Below are 15,703 nucleotides of genomic sequence, written 5' to 3'. Positions count from 1 at the left end.
AAGCAATATTTTCTTTTTCATCATGCTGATTGCAGAAGGAAAATCACTCCAAGAAAGAGATCAAACTTCAACTGACAACACACAAAAAACAAAATTTTAGATTGCAGATATTGATTTCCATCTAGCATCATGCCAATTGCTCCATAAAGTTGAAGCCCTCCTGACATCTTAGTTAATGGTCAATTTGAATGCATCAGGCCTGTGAGCTCTGCTGGACCCCAGCTTGGGATCTTGGCTGGGCATCATGTTCCCTATTTCTTCAATTCATTCCTTACCTTCATCCCATATTCTCTGCTCAATGTCTGAGAAAATCTTCCTGGAAATAAGTGAAGTTTTGGTTCTCTAGTCATTCAGTCATTAGCAAGGGCCTGGTTTCATTAGCAAGGGCCTGGCTGTCCCCATAGGCATTTTCCTACATTCCATCTACTATGCTTGGGTGTAAGATCTATGAGTCAGCAAGACCTGGATGGAGCATGGTGTGTTGGGCAACAATGAAAGGCATTGCTGTCTGCAGAAATCTTCAGAGTCCAAGCAAAGGCATTTAATACTTGGAAAATAAGGCTTTTCCCAAACCTTGCTTTATAAAAATAGAGAAGATAATGAGTTTTTACATAAAGCTATGGTAAGGGCGAATTTGATTTTTGTTCTGAGCCAAGCTGCTAACTAGTGTGTGTGGTTTAGTGTTAGGGAGGGACTTGCACAGCTGTAAGTGCGCACATGTTAATTGAAGTCAATACTGTCTCCGAAAATAGATGAGAGCTGTGCATACACCATGTTTACTTATGAAATACTCACTTCCAGTCAAAATTCCAGATCCAGCTCCTAGCTCTTTTGAACAGTTTTTAATATATCAGTTTCCCAGAAGCAGTTCACTTTCTGCAGTGATGACACAGAACTAGGGAAGATGATAAAAAATCATTGATCTGACTCCATCCTTCAGCATCTTTGCTCTACTCTCTGTACCCTTGGAAGTCAATGGGAGTTTCCCTATCCAAGCAGATGCATTGGAGTGGGAGAATAGACTGGAAATCAGGCCATCCCTTGAAATGGAACACCACCAACAAATAAACTCTTCATCAATGCACATTTTCCAAAAGTACGGGAAATCTCCGAAGAGTGCAATTAGAGAACTCTGTTCTTCAACAACTGAATTTCCCACATCTTGCTTTAACTTTCAAGACATATGAAAATGCTAATGTCTATTGTTTATATAGAGAGAAATGTGGGAAAATTCCAAAACAGGCTCCAGAAAATAACAACACACAAAAAAATGACCTCCACTTTGTCCCCCAGCCCCCTGCACCCTAATGTTGCATCATTAACACTGTACATTTATAGCCTTAGTAATTGATTACCAACCTTCATCATCTGGGTCCCCACACCCACACAGGGCAGAGCCAAAGCAGGCTCTCAGAGCAGCTGTGACATCAGGAAATTCATGCAGGGGGAGTTGTGGATTTTCTCAGTAGTTATTTCCACATCAAAGGAGGATCTCCCCTGTCTTCATGAATGTGTGCTCTACCAGAGGATTTAGCTATACTTATGCAACACCTAAAGTGAGGTCCTGCCCCAGGCAAAATAGATAAATTTCCTCTGTGCTCTCCCATCCTCTTGTTCTGCTTCTCTTTCCCTACCATCCCCCAGTAGCATCCTCTTGTTAATTTTTGTATTAGCCGTACCCCTGTACCTCCAAAAACTTTGCCTCTGTGCTTGCTCCCTGACCCTCTCCCCTCAAACAAAACAGACTTTTTCTCAGTTCTGTTTTCTTGGTTCTTGTTCCTTTCAATTCATCTGATTAACTGATTTAAGCTAAAGTATTAGGGGCTAAAAATGAATATCAAGTGGCAATTCAGCCAAGTAACCTCTGTACGAAACTGAAATTTTTTATTGTTTTAGCTACTAGCATAATCTGTCGGGGAGCTTTCATTGTTTGGGGAAAATAACTGAGCCATTGGGGTAGAAGATGAGACCTGAGGGCAACAGTTACAAAGGGAGTGCGCATTTTTAAAAAGCCCCTTAAGGCGCTGTGTCTGAGAGACTGAAAGAAACCTATGTTTGATTCCTATGAGAGAAGGGGAAAGAAGAGAATAGATGGGTAGAGAAGTGCAGTGGAGGGAAGAGGATGTGGCAAGAGCTTGAGTTCTTTATGGGATAACTTGTGAAGCTTCTACATTGGGAATGGGGCAAAGCAGATTTTAGGAATGAGATGCTCTAATACTTAGTTTAAAATCATGCTCATTGTGGCAATACAAACTGCCTTTACAGTTCCCCCAAAACTTCATTTACATCTGTCAGACACACAAATACTTTCTGTGAGTGTATTTTTGGGTGTGTGTAAAATAGAGTTTCACATTTTCATCAAAAAGTGCATGCAGAAGCAAGAGCTCATAGGCTAAAGTGACCTTGAGAATAAAAATCTGCTTTCTCTACTAGAAACTTATAGAAATATTTGGGATGATTTTGCCCAATATTATCATGCTCTAAAGGAGCAGGCAGAGCAGCCAATATCTGACAAGTATTTGTAGCCCAGTGAAGTGCAAGGGCTCATAGTAGAATTTGCTGATGGAGAAGGGAGGAAGGGAGCAGAAGCTTCCCCAGAGGGTGAATCAAGCCTGTATAGTTTATGAAGACCACCCCCTTCGGGACAGCAAAGAGGGAAGAGATCTGGGGCTCCTGAGGCCTCAAGTGGAAGCTAGGAAGAGTCCATGTGGTATGAGATGGGACGGCCCCCTTCATTCTGCCTGGATCTGTGCACATAACTGACTTTATGCAATAAAGACTAGAGAGGAGGATTCTGCCTTGGTGGCAACACATACTAGAGCCAGTATGGGACTTTTTTTTTTAGCAAGAGCAGCAACATGGTGGACCAGGTAAGTTAGATCTGGCTGAAACAACCAGGCAAAGGCACAAGAGCAAGGAATGACAGCAAGTGAGACATTTTTTCAGGGTCTTCCCTCTATTCCTGAGTCAGCAATGAATAGGATCTGGAAGGAGCTGGATTTTCCTGTCATTTACAAACATAGGCTGTTACAGAAAAACATGTCTCCAGGTATAACAGGGAGGGAAAAAAATCTGTTATACCAAGAGATTGTAATGCAAAAGAAAATTTTAGAAGCAATGTGGTCTCTCCTACTATACCCATTTATGGGACAACCCCCATGTGCCAGATATATGGATGAATATTCACTATAATTCTAGGCTTCACAACAACTCAAAGAGGTAGATGTATTTTACAGATGTGAAAACAGAGGCTTCAAAAGGTTAAAGAATATCTATCCCCAAGGTCAAGGGCTAGGAGGCTCAGGGGCAAGGGAACTGCAGTCTTTATTGATCTGGCTGCAGAGTTGATTGTCTTGTGGCAGGAGTCAGCAATCTACAGTGGTGGCCAACGGTCTGTCTGTTTATGCCCTGTGAGCTAAGAGTGGTTTTTACATTTTGAAAGGAGTATTTTAAAGAAAGAAGTATATAAGACAAATATCATATGTGTCCCACAAAACCTAAAATAACTACTATCTGGCCCTTTGCAGAAAAAGTTTACTAATCCTGTTTTATGGCATAAACCTACTTTTCTTTGAGTCAGGGCGACTCTGAATAATATTGTAAGCACTACCTCTGCCTATTGACATGGAAGCTCAGGTATTCCAGGTACTTGGTGCTTCGTAAAAACCCTTGCTGGACCATCAACCAAAATGGCTATCAGCTAAGGCCTTAAAACATTAAAACACAGTTTGTATCAAATGCCACAGAAATGATAGGATTACAAAAGCAGAGGCTTTGTCTAGAGTGTGAGTTTATGACCTGGAGACTGTGAGTCACTAAGGAGTCTAGCACTAAGCTTAGAGGTGTGGGATTTCTTGAAATTCTGTACAAATTTTGTGCATATGAACAAAAATGCATTTTTGGAGTAGATCCTGATTTCCCTCTCATTCTCAAAGAGGTGGTTACTTCTAAAAGGTTGTGACCCTGCTTCTAGATCTCACAATGATGTGAAGATATAGATTATTGGAACTGGGAAGAACATTAAGATTAATCCCCAGGGTTCAGACCTAGGCCCTTTTCAAAGTCTGTTCTCTTTCCCTAAAGATTTCATCCACATCTTTGGCTTCCTTTGTGATCTAGACACATATTCCAGTGATCTAGATTCTACAGCCAATGCCTTCTTTGAAACTTCACTTGAATATCGCAACAAGTGCCAAAAGAAAACCTTTGATCTTTTCCTCACACCTAATATTGTTCAGTTTTTCCATCTGTGTGTACCAAAGACTGAGGAGTCATTCTTGATTTCTCACTCTACGTCATCACTCTTCCCCATATCCATTCCATCCATTCCATCCATTCCATAAAATCCCATTGTATTTTACTTTCTGATTGTCTTCTAAATCTGCCCATTCTCCCTGTGTCTCTCTCCATTGTTCTGGACCCAACTACCACTGTCTTTGGTTATATACTTGGGCTACCACTTTGACCACTAACCGTCTCCAGATCATTCTCCATGTTACTTCCAGACTGTCACAGGTTGGGTTCCAAGGAAGCCAACTTGAGATGGAGATGGGAATGCAAGCAGTTGATTGGGTAGTGTTTCTTGTGGAAAGGAAGGGAGGAGAAGTAAGCTTGGGCAGAGGGAGAAGTTGAGCTGCAATGACGTCTCAACCAAAACCTTGGCCAAAACTGTGGGGATTTCAGAGGATGGGACAAGCTGTCCCAATGTGGGAGTAGATTGGGCTTTTATACCCCTGTACTGGTCAGGATGTGAGCCCTAGAAAGGGGCACAATCTTGTGTACTGTAGCTCTGCAATTCAGGCAGTTCCTGAAGGGATGTGACAGCTGTGGACTATCTTCTGGCAATCATCTCAGCAGCTGGGGCAATAGATTCTTCATTAGCAAGGGGCATTTGTGTGGCACAGTGAACTCTTCAATTCTGGTCATATCATTCTTTTGTTCCAAACCTCTTAATGACCTTTTAATGCTCTTAGAAGAAGCCAGATCCTCAAAGCTACACATGGTCTGACTCCCACCTGACTTTTCCAGCCTCACCTCCATCCTGCTCAGCTTTGCTCTCTGTGAGCTCCAGCCACACTGGCCTGTTTTCAGTCCCTCATATTTATCTTGCTTCCTCCTACCACTGGCCTTTGCACAGCTACATCCTATTTTGCAATTGTTCCCTCTACTTCTCCTTCCCTTAGTAGAGTCTTTAGATCTCACCTCAATACATCTTCCTGACCTCCTTGACAAGGTCACTCCCCTGTTAAGGACTCTCACAGCACATGTATCACTTGCAATTTTTGCATTTGTTCTTTTGTTTATTCCTAGTCAACTGTGTCTGTCTTTAGAGAGGGTTACTCCGTGAGGAAAAGGCTGTGCCTATTTTTTGGTCACCATTGAATTCCTAAGGCATCTCACAGTTTCTGACCCATGGTGAGTGTTCAGAAAATATTGGTTGACTGAAAAGTGCGTAAATGCCCTGATTTGGTGCATCAGGACATCAAAGATTGAAGAAACCCACATGGACCTGCTTGGAGTCAAATAGCTGCTTAGTGTCAGACAAGGAAATTTAAAGTCATATGTGTTATTTGCATATTATTTGGAGATTTTGTGACCTATTTATAAGCAAGTTTACAACTAAAATTTCATACTGCTTCTGCATTCTGCTCTCTTCTTGAACTAGACCATTAATTTTTCTCTTCCTAGTGCTTACCCATATTGGTTGTGGTTTTCATTTACATAGTCAAAGAAAAAGTTCAAATGGATGAATGGATTAAATCCAATCAGATACGACTTTAAAAAAATTTTTTTTAACCCTACATAACACCAAATACCCAGTTGACAAATTCTTTTGCTTTTCATCCAGTTGTTTTAACATGATGGAGTTGTAATCTTACTTCAAGCAAATGTCCCACCCCCAAGTCCATACTATGGCAGAGTGAGAAAAATAGGCAGAAGAAAGGAGGTTGGCCCACAAGGTACCCTATATTTCTGGGCTCAAGTTTAGAGAACAATGATTTGGAATCCTGGGTCATAATTCACCAATCAGGCTACATATGCAAATGAGAACATCCTGACTTGTTCAAAAGAGTTCCATAAATAATATTATTCATCTCCTAGAAGCAAGCCATATTTTTACTGGACTTTCTACTTCAGCCCTGCATTACTAATGAGAATATATATTTTAAAAACTCTGTTATTTATTTCCTTCTGCTTAATATTTCAATCAAGCATACATTTACTATATTAATCACAGAACATGATGGTTTTAAAACCTCAGAAATCATTTTAATTGAATACCTCATGTCTGTTTAATCTAAAGTTAATAAAACCTTTTTTTTAAACATTGTATCCAATTTTAATTTCTTGCTGTAGGACATTCACCCCTCCCTCCTTAAATTTTTTTTCAGAGCCAATCTTATAAAAATATATACTTTTTATTTTGAAATCAAAGTTAGATTCTTTTTATGTTAGCAAAGCTAACCTGTTATTTACTTAAAATCAGTGCAATAACCAGTAAAATGGAGAATTGTACCCAATGATGAAAATTTATGACATATTGACTGAAAGTATATTTCAAAATGAGAAATCCTCAGCTGATGTCAGTCATTTTCAGACATGAATATAATTGGATGAGTAGTCTGTTATAAGACCTTTATGTATCTGCATCAGTGGGAGTTCTGGGGATAGGAGATTGCACATGGCACCAAATGGCATTTCTTTCATTAATTTGGCTAGAGATAGCATAGAGTGCAACAATTACAGATTTGAGTATTCAAGGGATGGAACTCCATGGAAATCATTGTTCTACACATCTAGGATGTATCCAATCCTTCCCATTTACTTTTGGAATTGTATATTGTTCCTGGTCTATAGATAATAATTAACACGTGACTCTTCAGATATTTCTTTGATTAGAATTCTTTAGCTCCATGTTCATGTTGTAAAGTGACAGTAAAAGTGAGTAAAGAAGGGGCACCTGGCCTGGGTGGCTCGGTCGGTTGGGCATCTGCCTTTGGCTCAGGTTGTGATCCTGGGGTCCTGGGATCAGGTCTGGCATCTGGCTCCATGCTCAGCGGGGAGACTGCTTCTCCCTCTCCTCCCCTCTCACTGTCTCTGTCTCTCTCAAATAAATAAAATTTAAAAAAAAAGAAGGGGTGCCTGGGTGGCTCAGTCTGTTGAGTGTCTGCCTTCGGCTCAGGTCATGATCCCAGGGTCCTGGAATCAAGCCCTGCTTCGGGCTCCTTGCTTGGTGGGGGGGTCTGCTTCTCCCTCTGGCTGCTGCTCCCCCTGCTTGTGCTCTCTCTCTCTCACTCACTTACTCTGTCTCTCAAATAAGTAAAAATTGTTAAAAAAAATTTTTTTGTCTCAGAAACACTTGGTTTACATTCCCTTGGGGCTTCATATATTGGGGTTCAATTAGCTGGAATTGTCTGTCTTTTGAGTTTTGTGTCCAGTACTGCCTAACAGAGAGATTACCTTCTAACAGGAACACGTGATTTGCCTGACCAACCAAGTCAAAAAACTCATTACTTGTGGAGAATAATATCCAAATATCACATAGGTAGGGTGACTGTATAATTCATTTACCAAACGAGGACATGATCAGCATGGAAGAGGAATCATTGAATCAAGGCAACAAGTGTAAACCTCCAGCATCCATGGAAAAGCAGCACGTCTGGCAGTTCTATCCATAGTGTACCTGGAGAGCCTACCTCTTTTTTCTTCAACAGGAACTTTCCACGAACTTCTCTGCAAAGAGTTAATTCATGTTCTATGCTCAGAAACCCAGTCTGACACAGGATTCTTAGATCTATCAGATCATTTCCACTTGCAGTGGAAAGTTCCTAAAACTCCAAGAAATGACCTGATCTATAGTAAATATTGGGTCCACCTTTAAGTCCTTCTGGCACAGCCCTACTCATGGTGTCACCATCCTAGAAACCCCCAATCCCAGAGCAGTGATAACAAGTCGTTGCAGTCAACTTTCTGCATGGCGCATAACTGCTCATCCAGGGCCCAGATCATCTTTTACCTATTCACAATCCTAGTGTTGCCTGTTTTAGATTGTTTTCAGTTTTGCTGAGCCTCTTAGCTGGCATCTGTCTGTAAGGGTGCCAGGATTCCAAAGGTAAGACAGAAAAGTGTCAGACTTTTTTATATATATATATATTTTAAAGATTTTATTTATTTATTTGAGACAGAGAGAATGAGAGACAGAGAGCATGAGAGGGAGGAGGGTCAGAGGGAGAAGCAGACTCCCTGCCGAGCAGGGAGCCCGATGCGGGACTCGATCCCGGGACTCCAGGATCATGACCTGAGCCGAAGGCAGTCGCTTAACCAACTGAGCCACCCAGGCGCCCCAGACTTTTTTATATTTTGAGACTTACTCCCTAAGAGAGGAATTGTAAGCCACCTTGAGGAAGGATACAGCCAGTGGAGTGTGGACTTCTCTACCACTTTGCAGGTCATTCTGTTCTTGAAGAGACAAATTTGTGGCAAACAGTCTGCTTATGACTCCCTTTCCTAGAGTTACACAATCTTGGTATCAGACCCAGAGGTCAAATAATACAGTCTTGAATTTTTTTTTTGAGGGAGACATTGTTTAGGAATTTTTCTTCCTGAGAGAGTTCTTTGTTTGGAAGTGACCCGAGAGGATGAGTTATTGAACAGCTCTTCTGTCATGGGCCAGTGGACAGAGAAAAAGCAGTGCTCCTGTTACCTATGGACATTCACAAAGACGAGTGCAGTAAGTTGCAGATAATTAACCTGTTCATAATCCAAATACTGGAAACAAATCTCATCAGCCTGGAGCCCAGGGCAGAGGGGATATGCTTTTCTAAACCAAGCTGTGAAAAGCAGGGAGGAGATTAGAGTGGTAAAATCTTGGCCAATATTTTACATGATTCTCAACCCAAAGAAACCCCAGGCCATCAAAGGGCTTTCTCTTGTGGTACAGATCTATCTTGAGAGAAATAGTAGAAATTTCATAATATTGAGCGTAAGGTAATTAAATTGTTATGTCCCTGCACTACTTCTGAGCAAGGGGTGAGTTGAATGTGTAACACAGGAGGTGATATGGTACAATGCAGTGGGTGATCTTTTTGAGCTGGTACTTTAAGCTGCAAATAACTCTTTCCGTGAAAAGACATAACTCCCAGTACTGCATAACAAAGAAGACACTGAATAAGGTAAAAAGAATGCAGATTTTTATTATTTTTTTAATTTTTTTATTATTTTTTTTAAGATTTTATTTATTTATTATTTATTTATTTGAGAGAGAGAGCACATGAGAGGGGGGAGGGTCAGAGGGAGAAGCAGACTCCCCGCCGAGCAGGGAGCCCGATGTGGGACTCGATCCTGGGACTCCAGGATCATGACCTGAGCCGAAGGCAGTCGCCCAACCAACTGAGCCACCCAGGCGCCCCAAGAATGCAGATTTTTAAAAAACTAGGGTTTGAGAGACCTGGATCTAAAGTTTCATGCCACCATTTTTATTAACAAGTACTCAGTCTCCAATCATTTGCAGAGCATCTTGGAGGGAAGTAGAATTTTTCATAGGTGTAAACTGGTAAACTTTTAGTGCTTAAAATGTGGCAAATGCAGACAGAAAAAACATATTTATTTTTTTCTGTGATTAGTAAGAGAGTTGTAGGGAAAAAGAAAAAACAAAACAAAACAGCTGTATCAATGCCAAAGGTTTGAAACAGTAAGGTAAGATGTGGAGAAGAGCCTAAAAGAGGATTCTTCTAGTCACATTTCATTAAAGGTTATCACTAGTTCTTTAATGAACAGGAAGTGGAGGTTGGCATCTGGATCCTTTTTACTTTATTCTATATAAATATTTACATATTGTTCTTACCACTATTATTTAATTATTCTCAAGCAATTTTATTTTTGTCTTCACTAGGCCCATGTAAATGACCAATCCAGGTTTTTCTACACATACCAGAAATGGAGAAATCCTGTGTGAATCTGGTGTCCAGAATATACACAATAGCGTAGCTTATAGTCCTTAGAGAATTGAGTCTAGGTATAGATTTATTAAGGGAAAATCCAGTTCAGTGTCCTTCCGTATAGGGAAAAGCCTAGGTCTTTCCTACTAGGTCTTCCTTCTTCGAAGTCTCCTTTGCTAGTCTTGCAAAACACTTCACTTCTGACACTTCTGGTCACTAAATGTGTGGAAGTATTTCCCCATACCAAGCAATCCTCTGCAACATCAGCGGGGTGTCCTGTAGTTTAACTTGGTTCTGATACTATCTATCAGGGATAGCATCAGATCCCACAGGTTAGGGACTCAGTCCCACAAGACTGCCCCTGCCCCCCTCTAGACTTCAAAGTCCAGATTATCACCTGTGTTTTTGACCAACTGAAACTATAGATTAGAGTTTCCAGTGACCCCTCCTTGGGTTCAATTGATTTGCTAGAGCAGCTCACAGAACTCAGGGAGACACTTTTATCTGTTTATTAAAGGCTGTGATAAAGGATACGGATAAATAGCCAGGTGAAGAGATACATAGGGTGAGGTCTGGGAGAGTCCAAGTGCAGGAGCTTCTGTCCCCGTGGAGTTGTTGTGTGTCAGCCTCCTGGTGTGGATGTGTTCACCAACCTGGAAGCTCTGCAGACTCTCTACTTTGGGATTTTAAGGAGGCTTCGTCTTGTAGGCATGATCAGTTATTAATTCCCTTTTCAGCCCCTCTCCTCTCTCTGGAGTATAAGAGCTAGGGCTAAAAATTCCAAGCTTCTAGTCATGGTTTGGTCTTTCTGGTGGCCAGCCCCCATTTAGGAGCCATCTGGGAGTCCACCCACAGTCACTTCATTAGAACAAAAGATGCTTCTAGTACTCTTATCGTTTCGGAAATCACAAGGATTTAGGAACTCTGTGCCAAGAACAAGGGGCAGAGACATATATATATTTTCTGTTATCTCACAATATTACAAAGGCATTAGGTCCGTGAAATGAAAGGTGATATCCTATCTCTTCCTTCTTTCCCATCTATACTTTCTATCCTACAGACACAAAGAGATGTAATCAGAATCTGTTTTGATCCACAATAGTCGTTAGGAAGTTTCTTTTTTTCCCACATTTAATGTTAGTAGGAATTCTAAAAAGACTTGGCAATATTTACATTAATGTAAAATTTAATTATTTTCAACTTCATGTTTTTGTTGTTAACTTCAACCTTCTGAGGAGGTTAGAAAAAGCACTGCAGTTCTTATTTGATAGGATTCTAAGGCCTGTGGTGGCATCATGTCTAGTCAATGGCCGAACCAAAGCTATTACTCAGGTCTCTTGACTCTCAGACTTTTCTGGACACCATGTGACACTGCCTACATTGAGGCAAAAGCAAAGTTTCTCCTTTCATTTTTCCTTCTGGAAGAAAGAGGCATGCAAAGCTATCATTAGTGATGGGAAAAACAGAAGACTTGGATGATATCTACTGGTAGCCAAGTTGGCCAAACTTATAAAGATAAGACCACCTGAATCACATGGCTTGTTGCTTAGTGACATTACAGAGCATTCCAGAAAAAACATACTGGCACAAAAAAATTACTCAGAAATAATAAAGAGCAATTCAATATAAATAACAACATTGTGTGTTGACAATGAGGAGGGATATGTGGGGCAGCACAGAGAAGATTGGAATAAGCTTGAGAAAACCAGTATTTTATTTGTGACTATATCATTTACTAGCTTCCAGATTGTGAGCAAAACATTTAATCTCTCTGTGCCTCAGTTTCCTTGTATGTTAACTTGCTATACTCCTCACTGGGTCTGTCAGAATCAGAGGAGATAATGAACATGATTTTCATATTGCTGAAGTGCTAGACAAAGGTAAGAAATCATAGAGCATTACACACAGTAGGTACTTAACAAACATTTATTGAACTAAGAAAGCTATTTCAACTGGAATTGATTATCACTATGCATAATGATTCCTAAGGTTATGTGCCAGTAATTATCATGTTAATGGAAATGGCTAAGTGAATTAACCTGCTGCCAGAATTATGGATCCAATAACGTTTTAGAAAATTGTTATTATTCTTCAGCCCTGAGATATCTGGGTATGGAATGCAGTAACAAACATGCAAATTCTGGCCAACAGCCTGGGTGTTTTTGCCACTTGATAAAATTGGAATGCTTGAATACAGTTTTTCCATTTGAAAGACACATTACAAAAATCTACCAAGACAAGTTAAGTATGTGTCTCTGGCAAAGGAATTAAACAAATGTAGAGAGTGAGAAACATCAATGCAATGCTAGCTATTTTAGTGCTCTATTATCACCCACAGAGATTCTTAATGCAGTACGAAAATTCCATGATTATAAATTCCAGCTATATGGCCTGCCTTGTATGCTATCAGGGTCTGTGTTGCTAAGTACAGATTAATCTGAACTTTTTAAAAACTTACCAACCAGTCATCATAAACTTCCATTTAATATGTGTATGCATGCATGTATACGTATATGTATATTAAATACATAAGTAAGTAAGAATCAACTGCTATAGTAAAAAGCAGTATTGCTCTTCATGTAATCCTGTAATTTCACCAACAATTAACTCTGTCCCAGAGAACATCTTGTCTGTAAGTGGCTTCCTGTGGGTATCGAATTGCTTTGCTTTTAATCTCTGTGCAGTTTTTTTCTGCTTTGCTCTATTGCTTTGTGAAGGAAAAAAAAAGAGATGTCACCCAATGTCATTGTCTGCTCAGACAAACCTTAGGACCAAATCTTTGGTTTCTTAAAAACTTTCTTGGGTGCATCATCCTCTGGACATCTCTGCCCACAAAAAATATAAAGCATTTTTAAGGACAGGTTGACCCCTGACCTAGGATAATTCTGTGTTTGAGGAGATTAGTTTCTCATGGGGCATAGCTAATGAGTTTTCTAATCTGGAAGTATGTCTCCATCATCCAGCCTGGGTCGGGTTGTTGCAACATCTGGAGGCAGTTTAGAGGCATTCTGACTATGAGTGGCTCCTGGGTAACTGGACTCAGCCACTTGGGCTGCACCCACAGGCCCAGCTTCCTTTCTTTCTTCATCTGGGCAAGTGGCTTTCAGATGCCAACTTATACAACAAAATGAGAAAATAAAGGCAATTTAGTAAACTTTTTTTAATTGAATTGGAGTAAAATATGTATAAAATGAAATTTATCATTTTATTTTTTTAAGGGTACAGTGCAGTGGCATTAAGTATATTACTTGTACAACCATCACCACCATCCGTCTCCAAAACATTTTCATCTTACCCAGTTGAAATTCCATAACCACTCTTCAAATAACAGTTTTTCATTCTTCTCTACCCCCAGTACCTGGAATTCATCATTCTACTTTCTGTTTCTATGAATTTGACTACTCTAGGCATCTCATGTAAGTGGAATGAAATACTATTTGTCCTTTGGTGACTGGCTTATTTCACTTAGCATAGTGTTCTCAAAGATCATCCACATTGCAGTGTGTGTCACAGTTTCTTTCCTTTTAAGGCCGAAAAATATTCCATTATTTGTATATATCACTTTTTTTTAATTCATTCATCAGTCAATTGACAGGTTACTTTCACTTTTTGGCACCTTTTGTGAATAATGCTGCTATAACCATGGGTGTGGCAACATTCTGAGTTTCTACAAAACTAACTGTGTTTAAACATCTGTCATTGGTATTAATCTGTCCTTTCCTTTATGAAATAATGGTGATAACAGTTCATTTTTCCTTAGTTGATAAAGTAAAATGTTGACAACCCTAACTTAATCTCCATTTTTGTTGTTGTTTAAATTTAACTCATCTGTGAAAGTCTGGAAAACATAGAAATTCTTCTCAAACGTGGTTGAGCACCAGAATCATCTGTAAAACTTTGGAAAATATAGTTCTCAGGAGCCCACACTAAACTGATTGAAATGGAATTTCCCAAGGTTAACTCAGGCCATGATATTGATTTAAAGCTCCCAACGTTATTCTGATTTATGGCTAATTTGAGGAATTACTTATGGCTTTCCAGAACTACTATACATATCAAACAAGATGAATCAGTTTGGTCAATGAATACCCCTCTGCCACCAGCAAATCTATCATAGGATGAATTCTACCAAATTTCAATCATGTCCAGGGCTACTAACAAGGAGATTCTGAGCTAGGACTGAGGCTATGTAAAAATTAAATCAGTTGTCCAGAGTGCAATTTTTATTTCCAAATCAAAGTTGGAGTTTGTGTGGTTCCTCCACAGCTGCTTGCACCTGTTCTATGGGGAGAGGAAAGAATCCGTTTCCATGACTTCTCTCCTTTCTTCCATCCACCTCCTCAGAATTCTTGAACTTGGCCATGTTTTGCTTTCAAAACTACGTTTGATACAAATTGTACAATATCCAACTTCCTTTTTTTGAAACTATAGCCCAGATTGAGAAGGGTTTGCTTCCTTCACACATTTATTGATTTTTTTCCCACAACTAAATAGCTATGGAGTCTACAGTGTGTCTAAAGGGTCAATAAACAACACAAAGAAGCATGTCAAAAAAAAAACTAAGAAAGTTGAGTCTTGCAAGAATCATTCAGGTGCCATCCATGGAGTGAACTCATTCACATTTACTGTTCACCTTCACAGTCTCCCAAATACCAAACATCAGTTGATGGCATGTGATTAGTGAGGAAGCTCTGAGTTGATTAAGTGCAGTGATATTTTGAGAAAAGCAGGACATTCCTCATTATCCGCAAATCTGTGGGTATGAGAAAGAGTTGAGTTGGCATATTAGCATTTCCGCATTCATCTCCCCTTCCTCTCTACAACCTTGAGTGAAGCAGCTTGCCTTATTAGTAACATGTTTGGGATTAACAACTTTGCTATTGTGTTAGCATCTGTCATTACCCAGGGAGGGAAAACTGGCAAGTGCTAAGCCAGTCACCAACAGACCTAAAATAGCACAGGGGATGAAATTCTCATGCAGCAACCAACATTGGAGCCAAAACTTTGCCAGCTACAAGTGAGGTGTGTGCACCTTTAATAAAAATGGGTTTTATAATTAGGGTAGGGAAATTTTTAAATGTACTTAAACTCTCATACCGCATTAAAAAGAAATGCCATTCAGATATTTACAAAGTAATGGAATCTCATTCCCATCTGCTCAGGCTTCCTTTCAACACCTCTCCCCTTAGCAGTGCCAAAAGGAGACATTTCTAGGCTTGCAGTGTGAATTGTAGGAGAGCCAGCCTGGAGTGTTGGATTGGGAGGGGCTAGACCTTGAAAGTGGCTGGAGATATGAAAAGTGTTTGGTGGGGGCAAAGAGGACTCTTGGGCTCTAGGAGTTGTAAGGTTGATATATAGTGAGCTGGTTTTCTGCAACCATAAACCCTAGCCAAAATCTCTGGGCAGCACAGGGCCCAGTGGAGGAAGCCCAAGAGTAGAAGCTGGGCCAGCTGTGTTTGCAGCTCAAGTCCTTTCTGATAGATACAGCCATTCTGGGGATAGTCTCATTCTTGGGTCACTTTCTCTTGAACCACTTTAGGCTGTGAAGTCACAAGCAGAAGACGTAGGTGCTAGAGACAAACTCACTCACTATTCTGAGCCCATGCCAGATTCACCATGTCAGTTGTCACATGGTGCTGCTTTGGAGTTGCAAAGAATAGAATAAGCCTCTGCCACTGATAGCCTTCCTCATTCCTCAGTGGTGACCAGCTCTGCATTAAAAAAAAAAAGAAGAAGAAGAAGAAGAAAGAAGAAGAAAGAAGAAG

At 40.2% G+C, this 15,703-nt stretch overlaps 2 long non-coding RNA genes across 2 annotated transcripts in view; both read right to left on the bottom strand.

The window, feature by feature from the left end:
• The window catches only part of LOC118008045, a 197,867-nt gene that overhangs the window by 78,717 nt on the left and 103,447 nt on the right, over positions 1-15,703 (bottom strand). The window lies entirely within an intron of this gene.
• The window catches only part of LOC118008046, a 1,864-nt gene continuing 525 nt past the window's right edge, over positions 14,365-15,703 (bottom strand). The window contains exon 2 of the long non-coding RNA XR_004678548.1: positions 14,365-14,691. This is a non-coding gene — a long non-coding RNA (uncharacterized LOC118008046). The remainder of the gene's footprint in view (positions 14,692-15,703) is intronic.

The sequence above is a fragment of the Mirounga leonina genome, unplaced genomic scaffold (assembly GCF_011800145.1).
Source record: "Mirounga leonina isolate KUSES-001 unplaced genomic scaffold, KU_Mleo_1.0 Mir_125, whole genome shotgun sequence".
NCBI lineage: Eukaryota > Metazoa > Chordata > Mammalia > Carnivora > Phocidae > Mirounga > Mirounga leonina.
This window is presented reverse-complemented; position numbering and strand designations above follow the sequence as displayed.